General features: G+C 32.9%; 1 non-coding gene across 1 annotated transcript; it reads left to right on the top strand.

Annotated features, from left to right (window-relative positions):
- The first annotated feature begins 6,795 nt into the window (after positions 1 to 6,795).
- TRNAS-AGA (transfer RNA serine (anticodon AGA)) lies at positions 6,796 to 6,877 on the top strand. Its single transcript has one exon. It is a non-coding gene; the product is annotated as a tRNA-Ser (tRNA).
- The last annotated feature ends 19,666 nt before the right edge of the window (positions 6,878 to 26,543 follow it).

Below are 26,543 nucleotides of genomic sequence, written 5' to 3'. Positions count from 1 at the left end.
AATGCTCCATTATTATGAAGCCTTGCGACGACTCCTTCAATCTCTGTAATTCTTTGCGATAACGTAGCGAGGGCATTCATGATAGCATCCAACTTGGACTCCAAACTTTTCGTCATACTAATGTCTTGGCCTCCGGCCATTCTAAGAGAAGGACAGAAATGACTCTATAAGAAGACAATATTGGTTTAGAGGAGGGTACTCCGCAACCTATAAAATGCCTTAAGAGCTTCAAGAAAAGGAGTAATCCACTGTTTCCAAGAAGAATAAGATTCCAATATTGTAACAAAAGAAGTATTAGTTTAGAAGAAAGTAATCCGCAACCTCTAAAATGCTAATACACTTCTAAGCAGAGGGGTAATCCACACTCTAACGAGGAAGAAATTAGCTCTGATATCTGAGGTGAGTAGAGTCTCAACAAATTGTCACGGACACAAAAATACAGACTCGAGATCTAACAAGAAGTTCAAGAAGAACTGGCAAGAACTAGATTAATCAGATGAATACAAGAACAACACCAGAGAGGTGAGCTAGAGCTCCAAGAGATGTGTTGTCAAGACTGAAGAACTCTTCAGCCTCGATTCCAATATATAATCCTATTTAGGAAGCTTCTTAAGCAACTTCTACCAACTAAGAAGCTTCTAGAAGGTTCTAGAGACTTGTTTCTAGAAGGTTCTAGAGACTTGTTTCTAGAAGGTTCTAGAGACTTGTTTCTAGAAGGTTCTAGAAACTTGTCTCTAGAAGATCCTAAGGACTATGTCTCTAACATCTTCTACTAACTAAGAAGCTTCTAGAAGGTTCCAAAGACTTGCTTCTAGAAGGTTCTAGAAACTTGTCTCTAGAAGGTTCTAAGGACTATGTCCCTAAAAACTTGCTTCTGTAGAAGTGGATAATAATCATGAGTTCAAGGTAGAAGAAGTCTTAGATTCAAGGCGGCATTGAAATAGGTTGGAATATCTTGTTCATTTATGTGGATATGATATTAGTGAATACACATGGAAGCCATCAAAAAATCTTGCAAATGAAGCAAAAAAAGTTGAAGCTTTTTATCAATAACATCCATCAAAACTTAGATGAAGAATAGTAAATCTTTGCTACAAAAGAAACAAGACCAAAAGAAGTTAAATAGAGTATTAACTTTTTTATAGCTTGTGTGTAGTTAAAGAGATGGAGAATCAACAACTAGTAGATTCAACTCAAGAGCTTTCATTTATAGACTTACCAAAAAAGACATTGTGATTTTCACAACCTTGAAGACAATAAAATTGAGATAAAGATCATCAAGAATGACATGTCTTTCCTTGAATAGATGGTAAGATACAACATATTTGATATCACAACCTTGGAAGAGACTCCTGATGTTTGGTTATTTTATTAGAGGTAGAAACAACTCCTAACGGTGTTTCAAATGTTTTATTTGAAAGAAGTTACAAAGGCCACAACAATGACCAAATAATAAGGTGGTCTTCTTGCCCTAGTATGGGATACTATCAATGGTTGAGAGGCCCTATTGACCATCTTTGAAAAAGATAAAGATTAGAGTATGTGGCATATATAATTTGTGGCATTTTGGATTTTCTCTAATATATGAAGATTGCTCCTTATAGAACTTGTCTCTAGAAGGGAGAGTAATGTCATGGACATACATTAATATTCTAATAAACAATTATATGATTAGGTAGAAATAGATAAAAGTAGATAAAAGCAGGTTAATTTCACAAGACCTTTTAGAAAAGCTTCTTAAAAACTTCATAGAGGCTGCTTGATTTAATATGTATTTGTAGTTGATTGATAGGTTAGAAACTTGATCAACAAGTTAATCACATATTGGTAGCTTGTGAAATAAGTTAATTATATGGCACACATATAGAAAACTTCTCCCGCAAGTTAAGATATGTATTATACAAAGTCAACACGTTTTAGAGGTCCTATAAGTCATTGCCACCTAGCTCCTAATTAAGAATATATATAGAAGCAAGAATGAAGCCTTCTTCACTCTTATCAATGCCTTTTTAGTCCTTAGTCTTATTTCAAGACTTTCTAGTCTTCTTGTTTTTGGCAATAGCCATTCTAATTCAATATTAAATCATCTTTGAGTGACTTTCTAGTTCCTTTAAGTGATACAAGAATGTGTTGAGGATTTTCTTTCTTCAAGATTCATGTCTATGATACTACTTAAGCCACATTTAGAGATAGAATAGACATATTATCTTTTAACATCTTATTAATAAAAAAAAAAACTTATTAATTTAAAATCTAGAGTCAACAAATCAATATTAAAAAATAGAGACATTTGTAATATTTTATAAACTAAAGTAAGTACCATGTCTATAATAATGGTCTTTTTATTTAGTGTTGAGCTAAAATGTAAGGCCTTGTAGTTGAACCAACATCTATAAGGCTAAATAGTAATAGAAACCAAGATTAAATATTAGGATCTTTATTAATTTAAATAATTTGATTTAAAAAAAATTGCAGTACTTATATTTTTTTTTTCTTTGGATAATTAAAATTATTCTAATTTTGGCTAAATTTATTAGACTTTTAATAATATATAGATTTTTTAGGTTAAATTTTTATCACACTATTTGTGATAATAGCAACCTTTTTGGGCCTAAAAATATCTATTATGTAAGACATCATGTGAATGGTATTATAATAAAAGAAAGCCATGTCACACTTTTCAATTTCATCAAATGTTTGTACTTATATTATCTTATTATCATAATTAAAAATAATTCTTAATATGCCTAATTTCAAAAATCATTTATTAAACTTAGATAAAAAGATCTTAACAACTTGAGTCTCAGCAAATATAGCTCTTTATTCTATTATAAATTATATCAAATAAATATAAATAGTGTATGGTATGTCTTTTTTTTTCTCATGCTAGAAGTCTTCAATGCATTGCATTTGATTATACCTAAATTTTTTATACCTCCTCTCCAAATGTTTAATTAATATTTGTAGTGGTTCAAAAGATGGTAGTTCTCTTATTGCAAACAAAGCTACATTCATAGTTTGAGACATTTGTGATAAGTTAGGTAAAATGTTGCTATTTGAAGGCAATCTCAATGCTATAACCTTCTTATTGGTATCTTTAAAGGATGTTCTATCTTCTTCTTTGATTTCCAACCTTCACTATAAAAATTGAATAAAAAATAGCACCTCTTTAGAAGTAAAAAATGAATTCTATTTTGGCCTTTTAATAGAATTCTATCTCATGGAATTGAAGCAAGTGCTCTTTATTCTATCTTCCATATGTTTAGAACATTGTATGCTCTAATTATTGTAGTGATAGCTCAAATGCATAGAACTTATTAAAAATAGAAAATTATTGGTATTTTTATTTTATCTAGGTTTAAAAAATGATATTCTAATCTAGCATGAAAATGCCTATAACTTGTTTCAAAAAACAATCTTTCACCGTATATTGGAAATTTTCCTCCTATACTTAAAATCTAAAGCCTCTTGGTGGCATTTAATGCTGAAATAAGCTAAAAAGCCTTGTTGTAATACATCACTAGCTCAAAGTCCTCAATGTGGTCACTTTCTAAATAGTTTAGTGAATGATATTAATAAAATCAATTTTTGGTTTGTATCATAAAAAATAAAAAATAAAATACTTGAATACTTGCAACTATCTAATGGCTTAAGAGCAACTTACATCTACAATCATTACCAACCTTGGTAATTTATTAGATACCACGTCCAGGTCATTGTATAACCAACAAGTACCATCCACTTGATGCAAAATAAAATGATGTTTTTGGCCATAAATTCAACTTCATTCCTAGAATAGATCTATAAATATAGATTAATAAAAAATAAAATAGAATAATATTAAAAATTTCTAGAAATAATATTTGTGACTAAAAAAATATATCAATAAGAAATAATAAGAAAAAAAACCAAAAAAAAAAAAAAAAATGAAAAAACCAAAAAGTCAAATTAAATCTTCATCTCAACAACATAAAGGGAGAATGTATAAGTAAATCAAAGCAATAAAGACTTCCTTGCAATTCATGGTTACAAATTGTAATAATAAAAGAACATTGTACCAAAGTATGAAATGTAAAAAAAAATAAATTAAAACTTACTTTAAAAAAAATGAATAAATATCAATTCAATGCTGTAAATGACCAACATTTGTTAAACCAATAATACCATTGGCTTTCATAGGCAACTCATACTTAAAAATGATTCAAAAATTATCAATTTTGAACTTTGAATGTTCTTGAAGTAAACTTCCAAATATTAACACTTAAGAATTTTAGTCATATAAATGTGTATTTCTTTTTATTTAATATTTTTTAAACAATTCTGAAGTAGTAGAAAAGATTAATTCTTATAGATAAAAAATGATAGATAGATTCAAAAAATTAATATTCATTTCTTATGGCCATATATAAATTATTGCCTATAGTTGTGCATTATTGCTACTCTGTACTACAAATTGCCACAAATTATCATAAAGAGCTACAAAATGTTGCCACAAGCTATTACTTTGAATTCATTGTGAGCAAAATAAACCTCCTATAGTTGATATTTTGTTAAATCTTACATAAAAATTCATAAAAATTTAAACATTTAAATTTATTGTCTTTGTTATTTGAAGTTTATTTAAATTCACATTCTAATTTTTAAATTTTAATTTAATAAAATAAAGAATCACTATAATATGTCTATGCTTAAGTTAATCTATTACTAAATTTCACCTATTCTTTAAATATTATCTAATTTAAAATTCATCCATATATAAACTACATCCATCTTGAACTTCTTATCCTATGCTGAATTCTTTTGAAATAAAATTTAAGTTGACTTTTTGTGATTTTTAGTTTATTTTAAAACTAATTTATAAAAAAATTTAAAACTTCTAATTTTATTTCTATTAAATTGCTTTTGAACAATTCTATTTATAATTGATTTTTTTGATTTAAACAACTACTATCTTGCAACAGTATCATTTGACAGCTTCATATTATCATTTCTCTAAACATGGCCAACAACAATAATAGATCAGCGGCACCTCCTATTGATGCCAAAAATATAACATCCAACATAACAAAATCTATAATAAAAGTTAAAAGATATACTACTCTATGTCTTTTAGCAAAAATCAACTACACTCACAATCATACAACACAATGCTATCAGATTGCCAAATGAGACGTCTCCTAAAAATATAATTCAACCACCACAAAATTGTACATACTGTAAATACAAGTATATTGATTTTGCCAAAACCTTTTTAACTTTAATGAATCTATTGATATATTCTAATGCCTCACAATTTATTTGAATATTGATTTTGGTTGATTTAAACTAATATTGAGTATTTGAGGGCTTTCCAAAGTCAAAAGTGTCTTTAGTGATTTGGGTAATTTCTTTTTTTTAGAAAAAAATACCTATTTCAGAATTTTGTAAGCATTGTAGCAGATTAATGGATGAAAAGTTTTAAGGTTGTAGGTTTGCAAGTCGTAAATGTATTCTAAAAGTTTAAAATCAATTGGACAATTATATTCAAGGTTACTGTAAGTCAATTTTATACTTACTATAGATCAAATTTAATAAGACTCATAACTTTACTTGCTTAAATATGAAGTTCTTAAATCAACAATATAGTGTTGTAATTTTATGGAGTCAATGTATTAAGTCTACAATAACTTGCACACAATTTGAAAATTTAGGTTTTTTTCAGTATGAATATAAATCGTGTACTTATAAGAAATTTTAAAGTTTATATAAAAAAATTAAAATTAAAACATTGTTAATATATTTTTAAAAAATTAATCAAATTTAATTTTAAATAAATTAAAAACTAAAACAGATGGTGATTGAGTTCTTTCTTGGAAATCTGTTACACCAAGCGGAATAAAAGAGTTCGGCAACTGTCTCTTTTATACAAAAGGTAGAGGATGGAAATATTTACACGGAACACCTACATTCAAGCCAACAACCGGCAAGGACAAGGCATTTGAGTCCTGAGAATACCAAAGCTTAAGGGCAAGACTTCAAACCTGCAGGATGTTTGGAATGTGGGATGCCGTGAACCAGGACAGCATTCACTTCAGGGATACCACGTCGTTCCATCTTGGCGGAGGAATGGCGGACCTAACAAAGTAAACTAGACATTGCGCCTACATTGGTATCACCTGCAGAGCCGAAGGCGACCTCCCGCAAATTCCACCGGACCAAGCTGCACAGTGCGCAGCAACAGGCTGAGCATCCTCTCGCGGAGGCCAAATGGTTGATACTGGGAGAGACCTGGACCCTCCCGTGGCCTCAGGGCATTTTACGAGGTTACTGTATCGCCACGTTCCTTCGCAACGATGCAGTGCAGTCCAGTAACGGAGCGTAGCATGACGCAGTTGCTTCAACTCGGGTGTTCCTGTAAGCATTGCATGTGTGCACCGCGAGTCGAGTTGCGAGAATCGTGAGTTAGTGCAGAGAGTCACTCATCCGAAGAGTTCCGTGTTCGGTGAGGTTCATGACAACACGTGACATGCACGGGTTTTGCGGTGAGATGTTCAAGCAAGCTGGAGTGGTTCGAGGCCCAGCGGCGAATATCGTGGTAGGTCCGACTAGTGTGCTGAAGGAATTGCGGTGCTTCCAGGGCGAGCAGAAGAGAAGGTGAATGGAATTGCAGTCAGTGCTTGAAAAGGAAAGGTTGGAGCCATGTCACTAGGGCTGAATTAAACGACCGTTAGGCAATTGGCCACCGCCATGATGAGATGGACAAAGACACAATGAGTATGGTTGAGAGATGTAAACGGATGCAGACTGGGACGCGCAGTGCTCATGCCGGAGTGGTTATCGGGCATGACTAGAAATCATGTGGGCTCTGCCCGCGCAGGTTCGAATCCTGCTGAGCACGATCGTTCGCGGAGCAGGGGAAGATCCTGACATTCTGTAAAAAGCTCCATCTTTTTGTCGTGCCTTCAACCATCGGGCAGATCTGGGTATCGCCACCTCTGCCAAGGATTGTCGAAGTTCTCGTTTGGATGTATTCGTGCGTCTTTGGACCACATCATGGTAATACTCACTATAATAGCCACCACTGATATCCATCCGGGTTTGGCACAATGGCAGTCGGCGACTCTCGGATAACACAGAATATTAGACACCCAAGGCTTTCTACTTTCTACAAGCATTGTACCCTACACCGGCCTTTCGATCTGCCAAACGGCACGCATTCATTTCTACGGCTCATGCAATCTGCAACCAATCTCCGTTACTATGCCTACCGCAAACACAAACATACAGATTTTCTTCACTTCACTCTATGGCTTGCATCTCCCCATCGTCTCCCACCTACTTCGACCTCCACTCTCGTTCTCAGCCTCCTCCTCTTTTCCCCCCCAAAACCTCTCATCCTTGTCTCTTTTGTTGGCCATTGTCTTTTAGTACTTGGAATTCACCTGGTTGCTTGGGATACTTTAATAAGCACTTTGTTTGGACCATGGCTGTTGCAATTCTTTTGGCCTCGAACATGGATTAAGGAGGCAAAAGAATTGGATATTGTGACATGGTCTGCACATCAGTGAGCATGAATAAAAACAAGATGTTACTATATAATTAAAAACAGTAAACAGTTTATTGAAGATCAATGTAAGCAGATAGCCAGGAGGATTGGATGATTAAGTGGAAAAATTCTTCCTTTTTCCTCAAGTGAGGTCACATATATAAGGTTGTGATTTGTGACCTTAGCAAGTCAACCTATTGATGGATCTAGGTGGGCTTATTTGTGCTACTTGGGGAATTGGTTGGTGCTTCCACTTGCCTTAACCTGGATTGATATTCTAAATGCAAATACATAGCTGAGGTGGTCGTCTAGCCACCACACAATATCTATGAATATATCCTTGTGGTACTTTTAGTTGAATAAATGTAATTGATTTGATTGGAGATTCATTAGTAACATATTCTAAATACTAAAAAAATAACCTCAAATATCAATTAATACATATTATCTATTGAACGTAATTAATCATTATTGTTGATGGATGGATACATCTTTAGATAAGTAAACCATGGCAAAGCTTAATAAAAGGAGTTGATTTATATGTAGTCTCCACCTGTCAAGGACAAGAACTCGATGAAAAAACAGTTCAGACAAGTAAGCCTTCACTCAAAGAAAAGTAACAAAATATGAATAATAAGTATATATATTGAAAAGAGAAACTAGAATGGCTATTGCCAAAAGACAAGAAAACTAGAGACCCTTGAAACTAGACTAGAAGCAAGAAAGGAGTTGACAAGAGTGAAGAAGCCTTCACTCTTGTCTCTATATATACTATCTAACTAGGAGCTACGTGGCGATGTTCTATAGGACCTTCAATATGTGTTGACTTTGTAGGACACATGCCTTGACTTACAAGGCAAGTTTTTCTACGTGTAGGCCACATAGTTAGCTTGATCTTCAAGCTAACAACATGTGTGACACATGGCCAACTTGTTGACCACGTTTCTAATCCAAAAAGTCAATTAAAGACACCTATGAAGTCAAAGCAGTGTCTAAGAAGTTTCTAGGAAGCTTCTATATTAAATATTATAGAATTAACTTACTTTTATCTACTTTTACTTACTTCTACCTATTTCTATATGTAATTATTAGCTTACATGATTATGGCCGTGACATTACCCCCCCTTCTAGAGACGAGTTCCACGAGGAGCGGTCATCATATGTTGAGGAAATCTATGATGCGACGAATTGTATTCGCCACATACTCTGATCTCTGTTCTCTTCGAAGATGATTGATAGGGCCTCTCAACCATCGGTAGTGTCCCATACCAGGGCGGGAAGACCATCCAATTATTTGATCAATGTTGAGGCCTTCGTAACTTTCTTCGAATAGAATATTCGGAACACCATCAGGAGTTGTTCCTACCTCTAGCAAAATTACCAAACATCGAGAGTCTCTTTCCAAATCGTGATACCAAACGCGTTGTATCTCACCATCTATTCGAGGAAGAACATGTCATTCTTGAAGATCTTCATCTCGATTGCGTCGACTTGAAGGTTGTGACAATCGTAATGTCTCGTCCGGCAGGTCAGCAAACGAAGGTTCTTGAGTTGAATCCGCTGGTTGTTGGCTCTCCATCTAATTAGCGTCACAAATGCAAAGAAGTTACAAACAAGGATAGGAAATTGAATGTTATCTTGCCTCAATCTTGTCTCTTTTATAAGAGAGATTTTCATCTTGGTTTTGATGGATGTTGTTGATGAAAAACTTTGACTTTAGCTGATGCATTTGCTAGATTCCTGGATGGCTCCCATGAGCGTTCACTAATATCATATCCGTGCCAATGAACAAGATATTCCAGCTTATTTCGGTGCCGCCTTGAGTCTAATATCTCTTTCACCTCAAATTCTTCATTATTATCTACTTCTATAGGAGGCGGTGGCATTTGTCTTCTTCCTTGTATATCCACTGTCTTATATGGTTCAAGAAGAGACACGTGGAATACAGGATGGATCTTCATTGACTCTGGTAGATGTAACCGATATACAACTGGGTTGATCTGTTCAGAAACAGAAAAGGGGCCAAGCCTACGATAGTCCAACTTGTCACAAGGTCGAGTAGTCTTGATATTGCGACGAAGTAGCCATACCTTATCACCCACGTTGATTTGTGGTTGCTCCTTACGATATAGATCTGCGTTTATCTTTTGTCGTTCTTGAGCTTCCTTCAATTGCGTCTTCATTATTGCATGTAACTCTGACAACCGATTTGCCATATCTTCTGCTGCAGGATTATCAACTTTTGAAAAATCAAAAGTAGCAAGTCGTGGATGATAGCCATAATTGGCAAAGAAAGGTGTTTGTTGCGTGGAAGAATGTACCGTATTATTATAAGCAAACTCTACCAATGGCAGAAGGGTTGTCCAATCATCTTGTTGGTAGTTGATAGTACACCTTAAATATTGCTCCAAGACTTAGTTTACGCGCTCTATTTGTCCATCAGTTTGAGGATGGAAAGCCGAAGATAGTTTTATGTCCACTTTTAAAATCTTGAAAAGGGTCCTCCAAAATCTTGACACAAATTGAGTTCCCCTATCTGATATGATATCTTTAGGTAATCCATGATAGCGATAGATATTATCAATGAAAAGCTTAGCTATTTCTTCACCTGTGATAGATTTTGTACATGGCACAAAATGTGCCATCTTGGTGAAACGATCTACTATCACAAATATAGAATCATAAGATCTTGAGCTTGGAAGATCTGTGATGAAATCCATAGAAACAGAAGACCATGGTTGTTCTGGTATAGGTAATGGCTGAAGAAGTCCGTAAGGTCAATGACGAGGAATTTTTGATCTTGAACAAATATCACATGATTGTACAAAGTCTTTGATTGACTTCCACATTTGTGGCCACCAAAAATCTCTTGATATGAGTTCCAAAGTCTTATTATATCCAAAGTGCCCTGCTGTTGGAAAGTCATGATGTGCTTCAAGAACACGTAAACGTGCTTCTCCTTCTGGAACATATAGGCGTCCTTCAAAATATAATAGATTATTCTTGAACTCGAACTTAGAAGGATCATGAGACTTGGAAGAATTATTCTCGATATCATAAGCAAGAGGGTCTGAGGATATACTGGACTGGATTTGCTTGAGAAAAGTTGAATCAACAGTCAATGTTGATTTCATTGCTCGGAGATGAAATTGCTCCGGTTTCAAGAGGACCGTTCTTTGTTGCTCAAAAGCTGCATCTCCTTCTTTTGGTACAAAATAAGAACGTCTAGATAGGGCATCGGATAAACCTTGTTGTTTTCCTGGCCGATAAGTGATAATGAACTCGAATCTTGACAAAGACATACTCTAACGAGCTTGACGACGATTCAACACGCGTGCTGACATGAAATACTCGAGGTTCTTGTGATCTGTATACACAGTGACTGGACTAGAAGCGCCTTCTAGATAATGACGCCATTCTTGAAAGGAATCCACGATCGCAAGAAGTTCTTTATCGTGGATCTCATAATTGATCTCGGCTGCTGAGAATTTTCTTGAATGAAAAGCTATCGGATGGAGTTTGTCATCTGTTCCCATTTGTGATAAAACTGCACCCAAGGCAAAATCTGATGCATCTGTTTCCATAAAAAATGCCTTGGAAAAGTCAACACGATATAAGACTGGTGCAGAGACAAACGATGTCTTCAAGGCTTCAAATGCTGCTTCCGCTTCTTGATTCCATTGGAATTTATCTTTACTAGTCAAGCGTGTAAGTGGAGGTGCAACTCGTGAGAAATCATTGATGAAGATCCGATAGTAATTGGCAAATCCCAAGAAACATTGGACATCTCTTACTGTCCTTGGAATCTTCCAATCCATGATTGTTTGGACTTTTTTAGAATCCATCATGAGACCATCATTTGAAATGATGTATCCTAAAAAGTCAACTTGAATAGTGTGAAATACACACTTTTCCATCTTGGCGTACAATCCTGCATCTCTAAGTTTTTGTAATACTTGACGAACATGTATTTCATGTTCTTCGACGTTCTTAGAATAGATCAGGATATCGTCTAGATAGCAGACGACAAAATTGTCTAAGAATTCACGAAATACATCATTCATGAGATGTTGAAAAGCAGCTGGTGCATTCGTGAGTCCAAAGGGCATGACATTATATTCGAAATGTCCATACCTGCTTCGAAACGCAGTCTTCCATTCATCTCCTTCTTTGATCCGTACTAGATTATATGCTCCTCTTAGATCTATTTTTGTATAGATCTTAGCTTGATTCAACTGGTCAAGGAGTCCTGATATCAAAGGTAATGGATACCTGTTCTTGATTGTGATCTTGTTGAGTCCTCGATAATCAACACACATTCGTAAAGATCCATCTTTTTTCTTTACGAATAGAATTGGAGCTCCTACTGGAGATTTTGAATGGCGTATGAAATTCTTCGCTAAATTCTCGTCAATATATGTCTTGAGTTCAGCCATCTCATCTTGCGATAAACTGTAAATTGGTCCAAATAGTGGCTGAGTTCCTTCCTTGAGGTCGATTGAAAAATCATATGGGCGATGCTCAGGAAGAATATTTGCATTCTTTTTCTCAAAAACGTCTTGATACTCCTGATATTGACTTGGAATGTCACTTGAAGTCTTTATGTTTTCAGAAATAGGTGCAGCATAAATAGCAAAAGTTGATCCTTCTTTTGCTGCGTGTAGAAATGCTTTTGCACCTATCAGTACGGGTTTTACTATACTAGACTTATAATTTTTTACTTGGTTGGTAGAACTATTAATAACGCTTTGGGAAAAGTCAAGTTTACGTGAATTCCAATCTATTCGAGGGTTATATTTTTCTAGCCAGGATAAACCTAAAATAACTGGATTGGACGGGGATTTAATTATGTTAAAAGCTATGTAGCTATCATGACCGTCTATTGTTACTTTTATAGGATGAGTTTCATGAGTGACATCTCCAGAAGACAAGGGACGACCATCTATGACTTCTACATGTACTGGTTTAGGTTTCTGTACAAAGGGTATTTTACGACTTTTAACAAATTGTTCATCTAAAAAACATGCTGAGGCTCCCGAATCTAATAAAGCAGAGGCTTTGTAATTCTTAGGTCCTAAATATAAGTCTATTATAAAACAAGGAGAGGGTTCTGAGGAGAGGATAGGACCTTCATTAGGAATTGTATAAGGTTCCAGCTGCACGGTCCCTATTGTAGCTGGACGAATCCATTTTCTGACATGTTGTCTTCTTTGACAGTCGTACCCCTCATTTTATAGTTACGTCATTTCTTTGGACAATGTTGAGCATTGTGCTTAGGTTCTCCGCAATATAAACATAATCCTTCTTGACGACGACGAATCTTTTCTTGCTCAGTTAGGGGTTTAAAACGTACCGCATCAATTTGCATGTCTTCTACTTTCGAATGTACGTTTGGCAAAGATGTTGATGTTGCCATTGAGTAATAACATTGAGGTTCCCGTGAATGATTCTCAGATCGAAATTTGAAAAGTCGATTATCACATTTTACCGCAAAATCGATTGCTTAACTCAAAGTTTGAGGATCATGTAAGTTGAGCATCAATTTCTTTACTTTGTATTGCAATCCATAAAGAAATTGACTGATGAGTGCAGCATCATCCCACTTGATGTCAATTGCAAGTTGTCAAAATTGTGAAGCATACACTGTTACTGAGCGATTTCCTTGTCGCAGAATTCGGATCTTATTTGTTGCAACACGAGTTGCATTGTGTTCACCATACATAGATCGAAACTCCGCCAAAAAAGCTTCCAATTTGTCCAATATTAGATTTCGTTGTTCAAGAAAAGACAAAAACCACGATAATGCAGAACCAGAAAGTAGAGTGCCAATAAACCTGACTTGTAATCCTGAAGTTGGATAGCTTTGCGGTTGAAGTTCAATTGCCAATTGTACTTGATTGATGAACCCTCGAAACTTTGATCTTGTACCATCAAATTTCTCAGGTAAGGCAATTCTTGGTTCTCTAGTGCTTATAGGGTGTTGTACAATTGGAGAAGGAACGTGATTTGTTGTAGATGTTAAAGTAGCTCCGATCATCTCTATATCTCCACTTTCTGCTATTCTTGTTCTTTCCTGTGTTGGTGAATTGAGTTGATGCATCGCAAGCATTAACTCCCTCATTTGCTCTTGCATTTGTGCCATTGCACTCTTCATTTCAACAAGCTCTGCCATAATGACACTAAGAAGAAAAATTTGTTTGATACTGCTCAAGACAAAAGAAAAGAAAGACTTAATAACAAAGAAGATACTAAGAACAATATCAGTTTAGAAGTGGGTAATCCGCAAACTTCTAATACGCTTATGCCTTATCAAGAGAAAGGGGTAATCCACTCTTACTCAAGAAAAACAAAGCTCTGATATTGTAAGTACACTCTTGTCAATCTGTCAAGGACAAGAACTTGATGAAAAAATAGTTCAGACAAGTAAGCCTTCACTCAAAGAAAAGTAACAAAATATGAATAATAAGTATGTATATTGAAAAGAGAAACTAGAATGGCTATTGCCAAAAGACAAGAAAACTAGAGACCCTTGAAACTAGACTAGAAGCAAGAAAGGAGTTGACAAGAGTGAAGAAGCCTTCACTCTTGTCTCTATATATACTATCTAACTAGGAGCTACGTGGCGATGTTCTATAGGACCTTCAATATGTATTGACTTTGTAAGACACATGCCTTGACTTACAAGGCAAGTTTTTCTACGTGTGGGCCACATAGTTAGCTTGATCTTCAAGCTAACAACATGTGTGGCACATGGCCAACTTGTTGACCACGTTTCTAATCCAAAAAGTCAATTAAAGACACCTATGAAGTCAAAGCAGCATCTAAGAAGTTTCTAGGAAGCTTCTATATTAAATATTATAGAATTAACTTATTTTTATCTACTTTTACTTACTTCTACCTATTTCTATATGTAATTATTAGCTTACATGATTATGGCCGTGACACCACCATTGTATTTGACCAAAGGTACTCTTTACTTGCTTTGACTTGCACATTATTATTCTAATATATTACTTCACATTATTATTTTTTAATTAAATTTAATATTTCTCACTTTATTCAACATATAACCATTTATTCTTTCTTCAAGGTTGAATTGGTATCAAAGACATAAATAAAAAATAACCAAAACATCAATACTCTCTTGTGTTTTTAGAAAAGACTAAACAATTACTCAAAGATAGTATAGTATTAAATTGGAATGTCTATTCTCAAAGACAAGAAGACTAGAGACTTTTAAAATAAGATTAAGAATAAAGAAGACATTAACAAGAGTGACAAAAGTTTCAGTCTTGGCTCCATATATACTATCTAATTAGGAGTTATTTGGCAATGTTCTATAAAACCTTTGACATGAGTCCAACTTAAAAGTCAAGTTTTTTTATATATACACATATAGCTAATTTATACCATAACTTGCTAATATATGCAAAACTTAGCCAATGTGTACCTTAAATCGCCAATATATACAAAATATAGCCAACTTGTATGACAAATTATTAATACGTACAATATGTGACTAAGTTGTTAGCTAAGTTTTCAACCTATCAATTACATACATACATACATATATATATATATATATATATATATATATATATATAAACAAATCCACACCTATGAAACTTCTAAGAAACTTTTTTATAAGATATTATCAAAATTATCTAATTTTACTTACTTCTATTTAATTCTTTTTATTTTTATAAATACAAGTATTGATTATATCTATAATAGTTGGCCATAGTACTTTACTTTTGGCTTTGTATCCACTTCTATATTATTCAAAAAAATATAGCTTTGGAGTAATCTTTTATGATGCTACAACTTTTTTTTTATTAAGCTCTTATTGTGCCTTTATAAAGGCAAGTAGCACGTCACTCTTCACTCAAAATTAAGTGTGTGATTTCTTATTTAAATTCAAAATTGATTTATAATAAGTTTTTTAATGTAACTTCTTTACAAAAATATCACTTATTTTCTCTTTGATTTGGTACTTTAATTAATTAGGTTAATTCATTTTACTCTTCTAAAAATTATTGACTTAAATTGTAACTTCAAGACCACAAGTTTATTGCTAAGTATGTTTACTTAACCAAAGTTTGACTCAATCAACAAAAATCTTTGTTTCTTTTTGTATATCATAGATATATATCTATTGTAATTGTTATCTATTTTATTATATCAAAATCTTATTTGATTCTTGGACCATCAATATAAATGTTCAAAACTTCTCCTTACTTTGTATTCTAATTGTAACCCCAATTATTGCAATAGTAGACTTATTCTTTTTATTATGTTAATTAATTATTAATTTTTCAAAGATAATCAATTATTTTAATTTTTAAGCCTTATGGTTTACCTTTCAATATATATATATATATATATATATATATATATATATATATATATATATATAATCATAATTATTTTACAGTAATAATAGTACTGACATTGTAGTATGAAAGTATTTGTATGGATATATATATATACATATATATATTTTTACTTGATGTATGTTTTATTTTTTTTTATAATGCACTTTTAAGAATTAAATTTCTATATAAAATATGTTTATTTTTTTTGAATTAATTTGAATTTTATTTAGCATATATTTTAAAGCATCTACGTATAAAGTTAAATTTGTTAATTTATCAAAATTTCAATAAAAATTGACATAGGTAAGAAGTTGTGGTTTAAAATATTAAAATATTATTATTACTGTTGTTGTTATTTAAGGATTTCTTACATTCTTATTAAACCTATAAAACTTATGGAATTTTTTTTTAATTAAGTTAGTATTTTTAAAAAGAATTTTAAAAAATATAATATTTTCTAGAAACGGTCTCAAATTCATGCTTTAAATTTTACCTACACTTTTTTATTTTAGCATACAATCTTACATTTCTTAGTTTTTGTAATACACAATGAATTTAAAGTTCATGCTCTCCTATGTTCTAAGAGTTCATTAAAATGTCTTCTATATAATAGATGAAAAAATCATTCAAAAGCTCACAAAAGACATTATTCATTAGATATTGAATAGTATTTAGAGCATTTGTGATTGCAAAGTACATGACATTGTATACAAAATATCTATACGGAATTCAAAACTTTGTCTTCTATTTAAATCTTTTTTTTTATAAGAACTAGGTTGTATACATTTTGTAGATCTATTTTTATATAAATCTTTATTTAATTGAATTGACCAAAAATTCTTGAAATCAAAGATAAAAAATACCTATTCTTAATGGTGATCTTGTTGAGGCCTTTATAGACCACATACATCCACAAGGATTTGTCTTTTTTCATCAAAAATAAGTAAGGAGTCCTGGCACAAAATTTAGAATAATAAATGAAGTTTTTAGCTAAATTTTTGTCAATATATTCTTCGAATGCAACAAACTTATTTTTCAATAAGTTATAATTTAGTCCAAATGGTGGTTGAGTTTTTTCTTGAAGATCAATAGAGCATTCATAGAAATAATGTTTTTGAAGAATATTTACATTTTATGTTTTAAAGATGTCTTGAAAATCTTGATATTTGCTTGAAATTCTACATGATGTCTTTCTACCATCAAAAATAGGTATAGTATAAAAAATAAAAGATGACTCTTTTTTTGGTAGCATCTATAAAAGCTGTTGTATCTACCAATAAAGATTTAATTGTATTTGATTTACGGATTTCTACTTGACTAATAAAATTTTGGATTAAACTATGACAAAAGCTAAGATTACAAGAAATCTAATCTATATATAGATTATACTTTTTTAGCCACAATAATCCTAAAATGATTGAATTTGAAGGAGATTTAATTACATTAAATGATATTAAGCTATTATGATCTTTAGGTGCTAAATTTAAGGAAACAATTTTATAGATAACATCTTCAAAGGACAACAAACGACCATCTAAAAGTTATATATACACAAGTTAAATTTTCTTAATTAAAAATGTTCTTTATTTTTTGATAAAATCTTTATCTATTAAACAAACTAAGGCTCATGAATCTAATAAGGTAAAGACTTTATAATTTTTTGATTCTAAAAAAACTTCTATTGTAAAGAAAATGACAAATTTGAGGAAAAAATAAGACTTTTATTAGATATTACATAAGATTTTAGCCACATAATTCTTAGCATACTTATCCTTACTTTTTTGATACTTGTAGTGTCACAAAAAAAAAATTAATATTTACCTATATGATGAAATTGAAGTAAATAAAAAAAGATTTATTTCATAATATTTTTTACAAAAGCTTTCTAGGAACTTCATAGATCGTACTTTGACTTTATATGTATTTGTAGTTGATTGGTAGGCTAGAAATTTGATCAATAAGTTAACCACATATTGATAGCTTGTGAAACAAGCTAATTATATGGCACATATATAAAAAACTTGTCTTTCAATTTAAGTTATATGTCTTGTAAAGTCAACTCGTTTTGAAGGTCTTTTAGGATATCACTATATAATTTCTAGTGAAGAGTATATATAGAGGCAAGAGTGAAGCTTTCTTCACTTTTGTTAATGACTTTCTAGTCTTTAGACTTATTTCAAGACTTTCTAGTCTTCTTGTCTTTAGCAATAGCTATTTGTAGAATAGATATTAATTTGTTTTTGAAAGATATTAATAAAATATATTAATAGTCCATATAATAGGAAATTCAGGAGGATAAATGAGTGATTTAGTTCTTAAAAGCGGTTAATTACAGAATTACAGTTAGAATCTGGAGAATCAGGGGAAAGTATGTAGGAGTTGTAGAAGTTAATTAGGATGCCAGACTGTGATAGTCATGAGCTGAGGGCCATCGTTGTGATAGTGTGAGCCGGGGTAAGCTTGGTGCTACCTCTTTTTTTTTGTTTGTTATTTTCTTTGAATAAGAGGATTGAGAGTTTCTGAATATTGTGAAGTGAATTATGAAATGGAAATGTGATTAGTATTATTTGAGAAAAAAAAAGATTGAATGCTGAAATCTGATTGTAGTTCAGTAGAGAGAATGAGTCTGTATTTGTGTGAAACACCCTAATGTGAATGGTAGTTCTGTGTGAAGAATTCCAAAGATTGGAATGAGGGTAATTGTGTGCTGAAAGCTGTGAACACGCAATATTACATTTGGAGATTATGAGGGTGAATATATTGGTAGAAATAGCAGTTATTGGTATGACCAAATTGCTATAAAGAAGAGACTGATAAGGTGAAGGAGGAGATTATAGTTTCTTTGTATGTTCAGATATTGGAAATAGAGATGATACATTCAGGAGGTAATTGATTGTGTGATCCTAACGTGAACGCTTAAGCAACTAATCATTCTTCATGTTCGAATCTCCCTATACGGATTTATTCCTATTAGATTAATTTGGAATAAGTAAAACGAGCAATCACATTTTGGCACTACTGTCGGAGAGTGATAATAGCTTTGAGTGTTAGGAATTAATTACCAAACATGTGAGAAAATTGGCAATGGAAGACAATTTCAGTAGTGTTTGAAGCAAGATTATGGTTAATAGGAACGAGAGCATTGCATTAAGGAAAATAAATCAGTTGAGAGAAAGACAAGGAAGAGCGCAAGGAAGGAACTTGCTTAGAGAGGAACAAGAACGTAATCTTAAAAAGAAGCATCGATAGAATTGGATTAAACTATGGTTGCAAGCTTGTCGGTGCATCCGAACATATCAAGAACCAGACAGGCTGTTAATTTTGCAGTCGTATTTACCATTAGAAAAACTGCCAAGAACACTCGTGGGAAATTTTGTTAACATTCCAATGGAAATCTTGAGGCCGTTAATTGAAAGAGAAGGAGGCATAGAAGAATTTGGTACTCCATTGGGTATTTTTCCAGTAGGGGTACCGCTGAAACGAGCAATAGTGGCTCTTTAGATTGGCACAAATTGGTCACCAATAAAGATAACTATATTGTATTTCAAAATTTGACGTTTTTACTTACAATTCAACTAATAAAACTAATTGCAAAAAATAACAGTAAATCAAGGAGCACTGAGAGCTCAGAAATTAGAATAAAGAAAAGCAAAGATTATTTTAAAATGGAGTTTAGTGGAACAAGAAATTCAATGGCATCAGGAAGACCAGCCATTCCAATTGCAGTACAAATGGGTGCAGTAGGCGATCATATGACTACTGTCGTGCCACTACCTACTTTTTGGGGATTTTTGAGTACAGATCCTGATCAACATTTATCTCACTTTCTTATAGCATATGTAGCTAATAATAGAAAAATTGAAGATATTTGGTTGCGATAGCTGCTAGCGACCTTAAAAGATACGATGTTTGAATGGTACAATCGCCAACCAGTGGATCAATTTTTGAATTGGAAAGCATTGAAGAATACATTTTTATCTCATTTTCGGCCAATTGATTTTGAAGACTGCCTTCAAGAGAGGTTAATGAACAGCAAAATGATCCTAAGGGAGGGGGTGGAATCGTACTATGGCCGAGTGGCTGATATACTCAGTAAGTGGCAGAATCATCAAATACCGGAGGCATTTATCTTATCCATATTAATCAATGATTTGTACCCACCAGAGCTAAAAATGTTTGTAAAGGAAGCTCAAACCGTTACGGTGGCTGCGTCCCTTAGTAGAGCCAAGGTTTGGGAGGAATGCCATTATGATCATTTTTTAACTACGGAAGCCATGATGATTCCAGTTCAAGGTAAATATCAAAATCCGACTTGGAACAAATCAGTGGATAGTTATCCACGGATGTTAGAAACAGGGACCAATTCCAATACCAATATTCAGGGGCCAGTTAATGTCATCCCATTGCAAGCTATACCACCGAAAGTGACAACAGCGTATGCTCCATATTTTCCATATCAACAATAAGCATTAATTAGGACAGAGATACCAATAATGCCAGCCCTAAAAGATTCCAATGAAACCTTGTTATTGAATTTGACGAAGAAAATGGAAGAAATGGCCGTCAATATGGCCAAAGATAAGGAGAAGAGGCAAAAGTCTACCAATACTAGGACCAATGTATGGTGCAGTAATTGTAAGGGCCACGGTCATTCTGTAACAGAATGCCCCTCACTCTCACAAATAATGGGTCAATGTACATTTTACGGAAAAAAACACCTAACAGTAAATTGTTGGAATTGACAAAGACAACAACAACAATTTAGTAATCAAACCATGATCCCACCAACCTAGTGGGACGTCAATCAAGTATAAATGGAGAATACATTTGAATGGATTGGAAATCAATTTAATCGACAAAATTGAGCATTCAATAACTTTCAAAGTTCCAATTTTAATCAGGGGTCTGTATCGTACCTCCAAAACTACGATAAGGAGCAGCAAAGGTATTAGCAATATGCTCCACCGACATCATCAAACCAAGTTCCCTCAATATCAACGGGACAACCAAGATTATTTTCTAACTCTACATGGAACAAGCCTAGTAGATATATACCAGTGGAGACACCCAATATGCCTGATGGAGGTGCAAGAAGACCACTTGGTTGTTTCCATTATAGACTAATTGGTCATTATGCCAATGAATGTTCCAATTCCAGAGCCAGTGACGATTATGCACCAGTTTGTGGAAATTACAAGCAGTCCGGGTATACATATCAGCAATGTAATGCTCCGTTCAATTTTAATAATCGAGATCAGCAGATCCAAAGCCAAGGAAAAATTGAGGAGATAAATCGAGGTCCTCAAGATTCTCCGATAAATCGGGTGGAATGTGTCCAAGCCATTCTTACCCGGAGTCAGCAAAAGAGAAAAGGACCAATTCAACATTTGGGTACTCTCGATACGAAAAATCAATTTGATCCAATTAGGGGACCATCCAATCTAGGTCCTGTTATGGGCTTTGTACCTAGTATGAGACCTGACTCGGTGGCACAACCCAATGAGGTCCTAATTATGGAGGCTTTGGTTCCGTTCCAAGCAGTTCCGATCTTTATGTAGTTTCGAGAAACGTCCTATCTGTTGAAAGATCCTCTCGGGGGTGAGAATTCCAAGGAAGTCCCAACTGCTGTTCTAATTTCGTGTCTAGGACAGAAGAATATCTTACCTCACAGAGTAAAATCGAAACCAATGAAATGCAAAAGAGCATTGGGAATTACTCTCAATATGGAATCCTATGACATTCTGAAGGATTTGGATGTTATTCAGCCTTCAATTACAATGAAGCAATTTTTGGCTGTAGCATGGGAATGTCGATCTACGTTGAATTCAGCGCTAATATGATGAAGATACCACACTAAAGAAATTCATGAAGTTAGCTTAAATCCAGATCTGAGAGCACCAACAATCAATGTATCAATCGATGGCATTTTAATTTCAGGGGTATAAGTCGATGGTGGCTCCAGTGTGAATTTAATGAACGCGGATACAATGGAGGACTTGGATCTAAAGTAATTGCTACCTATGACATTGGTCTTGCGAATGGCAAATCATAGTCGGGTAAAGCCAATGGGAATCTTACGAAATATTGCCACTATAATTGGGAGATTGACATACAAAATTGTTATATTGTATTTCGATTACAGAGTTCTACATTATCGTATCCCATTTTATTGGGCAGACCTTCGCTTTATCAAGCCAAAGCTAAGAACGATTCGGGCCGAGGCACATTGACAATTAGAAAAGGCGATGATCAGATTGTTCTACAAATATATCTGGTACAATATCATGGAGAATCTCAATTGCCAGAATCAAAGTTTACATCGAACAATGAGAGTCAATCGATTGAGGAAGATGACAATGCTATAGGTTCACCATAATTTGAAGTAAGATAAAACACTTCAACAACAAAGGCAAGAGCCTACCAATGTGGAGGTCCCGGTGAATATTTACTGCATCAAGAGGATGCGACTAACTCAGATCATGCTATTGCCGAATGGATGAACAATTCCGCAGTCAATAGAGTCAGTACATTGAAATCAGATTTGGGTGGTTTCCATATGTCGGATAATACAAGATATTCAGATCAGGAGAAGACAATTAAACCAGAGGTTGTTGAAGACCCTGTGTGTCAATCTATTAACGTGGGCACCAACAAAATGCCACAACTAATTAAAATATATGCCGATATTATAGATACAGAATTGGATGCTTGGAAATAATTTTTCGTCCATCACAAATCTGCCTTTGCATGGTCGTATGCAGATTTGAAAGGGATTCCAGTTGACGTGTGTGAGCACTAGATTATTTTAGATGAAAATGTTACGCTAGTTCATCAAAGACAACACCGACTTAACTCAAAATATTCTTTTTTAGTGAAAGAGGAATTGGATAACCTTCTCGACGTGGATTTTATTTAACATATTTTGCATAGTGCATGGGTGTCACCAATCATGATGGTAACGAAGAAGAATGGGACAATCAGGATATGTCAAGATTTTCAAAAGTTAAATGCGGCCACCAAAAAAGATTACTTCTCATTATCTTTCACGGACAGTATGGATAACATGTTGTCATTATCACCAAGTAGTAAAAGAATAGGAATGAGGCACAAGTTAAAATCATTATGTGGTATTCTTTTGGATTGGCTAGAGTGCCATTTTCTTATATTTCTTGTGTTTTCGAGAATAGAAGTTCCAGTTAAGAGTTAACAGTGAGGAGCCGGTCACAAGTGTCGATTGAAGATATTCTAGAATGGATGAGTCAACAGCAACAACAATTGAAACTTTGAGATGTCCAGATCTTGAAATTGGAACCAGATTTGTAATTGGAACCAGATTTGGTCGAATCTACATTCGACAATGCAGCAAATGATTAATTAGGTAGGCCAGAGGAACTAGTAACTTTGTGGAGATTTGTTAAGTAGTTTTTAGATAGGTATCAATTGAGTGTTTGCGAGGACACTGCACAGATAGGAATAGGGCTATGTAGAATAGATATTAATTTGTTTTTGAAAGATATTGATAAAATATATTAATAGTCCATATAATAGGAAATTCAGGAGGATAAATGAGTGATTTAGTTCTTAAAAGCGGTTAATTACAGAATTACGGTTAGAATCTGGAGAATCAAGGGAAAGTATATAGGAGTTATAGAAGTTAATTAGGGTGCCAAACTGTGATAGTCATGGGCTGAGGGCCATCGCTGTGATAGTGTGAGCCGGGGTACGCTTGGTGCTACCTCTTTTTTTTTGTTTGTTATTTTCTTTGAATAAGAGGATTGAGAGTTTCTGAATATTGTGAAGTGAATTATGAAATGGAAATGTGATTAGTATTATTTGAGAAAAAGAAAGATTGAATGCTGAAATTTGATTGTAGTTCAGTAGAGAGAATGAGTCTGTATTTGTGTGAAACACCCTAATGTGAATGGCAGTTCTGTGTGAAGAATTCCAGTGATTGGAATGAGGGTAATTGTGTGCTGAAAGCTGTGAACACGTAATATTACAGTTGGAGATTATGAGGGTGAATATATTGGTAGAAATAGTAGTTATTGGTATGACCAAATTGCTATAAAGAAGAGACTGATAAGGTGAAGGAGGAGATTATAGTTTCTTTGTATGTTCAGATATTGGAAATAGAGATGATACATTCAGGAGGTAATTGATTGTATGATCCTAACATGAACGCTTAAGCAACTAATCATTCTCCATGTTCGAATCTCCCTATACAGATATATTTCCATTAGATTAATTTAGAATAAGTAAAACGAGCAATCACACTATTATACTTTAATACTATATCATCTTTTTAAGTGACATAAGAGTATATTGATATTTTTATTCTTTAAGGTCCATATTCTTTACAAGAGTCCTAACTCATTGCTCTTGTCTTATTTTAAAAGTGAGTAAATTACTCTACTTCTATTCTTGTATTTTGAAGGTTGTGGATTATCTACCTTTAAATAATTTTTTTTTTTAATATTGATTTTTTTCTTAAAAAAAGTAGATTATCTTTTTTTGTGAAAATTTTTATTTGATATTAAAGGATGTAAATTATCTTCTTCTAATTTGACTTATGGATATGTTAAATTAGTTGAAATAAAAGAAAAAGATATAGATGCTATACTTGATAGAATTGAGAATAGATTTATAACTATTATAGATCTTTACGAACTTGCCAATACTTTTAAACTAAAAATTTCATGCATCACTAGCATCAACCAAGGAAATATTAATCCTATACTTATAGAAGAAGTTCAAAATTTACATCAAGAAGTTGTATAGTTGAAGGAAGTAAGTAGATTGATATCAAAATCAAAACTTAGATTTTTTGCTTCTACAAGTACAATAAGGACAAAGATTACTATGCCTAAGAAGTTTAATGGAAGAAGATCAAAATTTCAAGGATTTATACAACAAATCAAGTTCTATCTAAGGTTGCATCATTTCCAATACTTTAATGGATTCATTGAAGTTGGATTCATAGGTGCTCTTTTGTATGGAAGTACTCTTTTTTAGTTTGTATCTTTAATAGAAAAGGATTCATAATTCCTTTTATGATTTGAATTCATTCTTACAAGTATTTACAATCACATTTGGAAAAAGAAATAAAAAAAAAATAGTAGAGACTAAACTCTTATTTTTACAACAAGCATCATGTTTATTCATCATATATGTTTTTAAATTCCACAACTTGCTTGCGATGTAGATTGGAATGACAAAGCCTTTATCAATCAATTTCAATATGGATTAAAGAACAACATCAAAGATTTGTGATTGACAATGTCAAAAATAAAATCTTTCAAATAATTTATTATTCAAGCCATTGCATATGAAAATTGATTATTTAAAAAGGATCAAGAAACAAAGATTTGGCTAGAGAAAAAAAAATTAAGTAATGATGGCAGATCCTAAGTTTTTAAAAATTCAATCATTGAGGTTGAAATGAATGTAAATTTATATGATATGTTTTAAACTTCTTATTAAATAAGAAAAGACTTGTCATTGTTAAAAAGATTTATGCATATATTATTGAAAATCTAAGCTTATTATTCAACATTATCCAAAGAAGCAATACAATGACAAAATGAGGAGTATAATTGCAAAAAAAGACAATGAGTCATAAGACAAGTCTTTCCAACTATAATTATGTAACAGGGTATAGATAAGATAATTGTATAGATAGTTAGAACTAAGGAATTTTCTATAATTGGAATTAGATTAGTAGATTAGATAGGATCCACCATGAAACATTCTAAAAAGAGTTTAAGGGGATTACTTAAGTAGAGTCCATCATAGAATCTTTCAAAAAAAAAACTTAGGGCGGTTATCTAAGTAAGGCCTACCATGAAACTTTCTAGAAAAAGAAGTTAAGACTATTATCTAAATGGAACCTACCACCTAAGAACATTCTAGAAAATCTAGGGTGGTAAGACAAGGTATAAATAGGATTGGCTAGAACCTTTTGAGACATTTGATTAAGTACGGCTTTGGATCCTTTCTCTGAATAAAGTTTGATTCTACATCTTTCTATTGAATTTAATTATATTCTATTTTTATTTTTTTCAATTTTATCTTTCATGTCTTATTTTTTTTAATTCTATTCAATTTTATTTAGATCTATTTTGTCTTATTTTGTGATGAGGCTTTATATTGCTGTGGATTAAAAAGGACTTAGGTCTTTGAGATAGAGTAGTCATATTTCAGTGGTATCTAAATAATCCTTGGACTATTTATTTTTGGTAACATGTCAATAATCATCATCCAATCTAAGATCAGTTGTTGTGGTGATATTGGGTACTGTGTTGAGGCTACTATACACTATCGTAATACGTGAAGTTTTGCTTGAGATTAGTCTAGGCACTTGGCTGTAGAAGGTAGAATAGAAATTGTAACAATAAAATCCTAACTCTAATAGAACACTAATTAAATTCTAATTAGACTATAACAATGCTAAAAAAGCTTTAATCAAATTCAAAGAAATCTCAAAGGAATTATAAAGAAATAATAAAAAATCTTAAAAAAATATTAGAATGATCACAAATATATGTCAAATACATCTCAATTCAATCTTAATTTAATCCTAGTTAAAATTCCATTGGACTTCATTCAAACTTTAGGCCAAAAACTAACTAAATCTTAAATCCTAA

The sequence above is a fragment of the Physcomitrium patens genome, chromosome 10 (assembly GCF_059467195.1).
Source record: "Physcomitrium patens ecotype Gransden chromosome 10, ASM5946719v1, whole genome shotgun sequence".
NCBI classification, from domain to species: Eukaryota; Viridiplantae; Streptophyta; class Bryopsida; order Funariales; family Funariaceae; genus Physcomitrium; species Physcomitrium patens.
The sequence above is the reverse complement of the archived record's forward strand: the minus strand, read 5'-3'. Positions and strand labels throughout refer to the sequence as shown.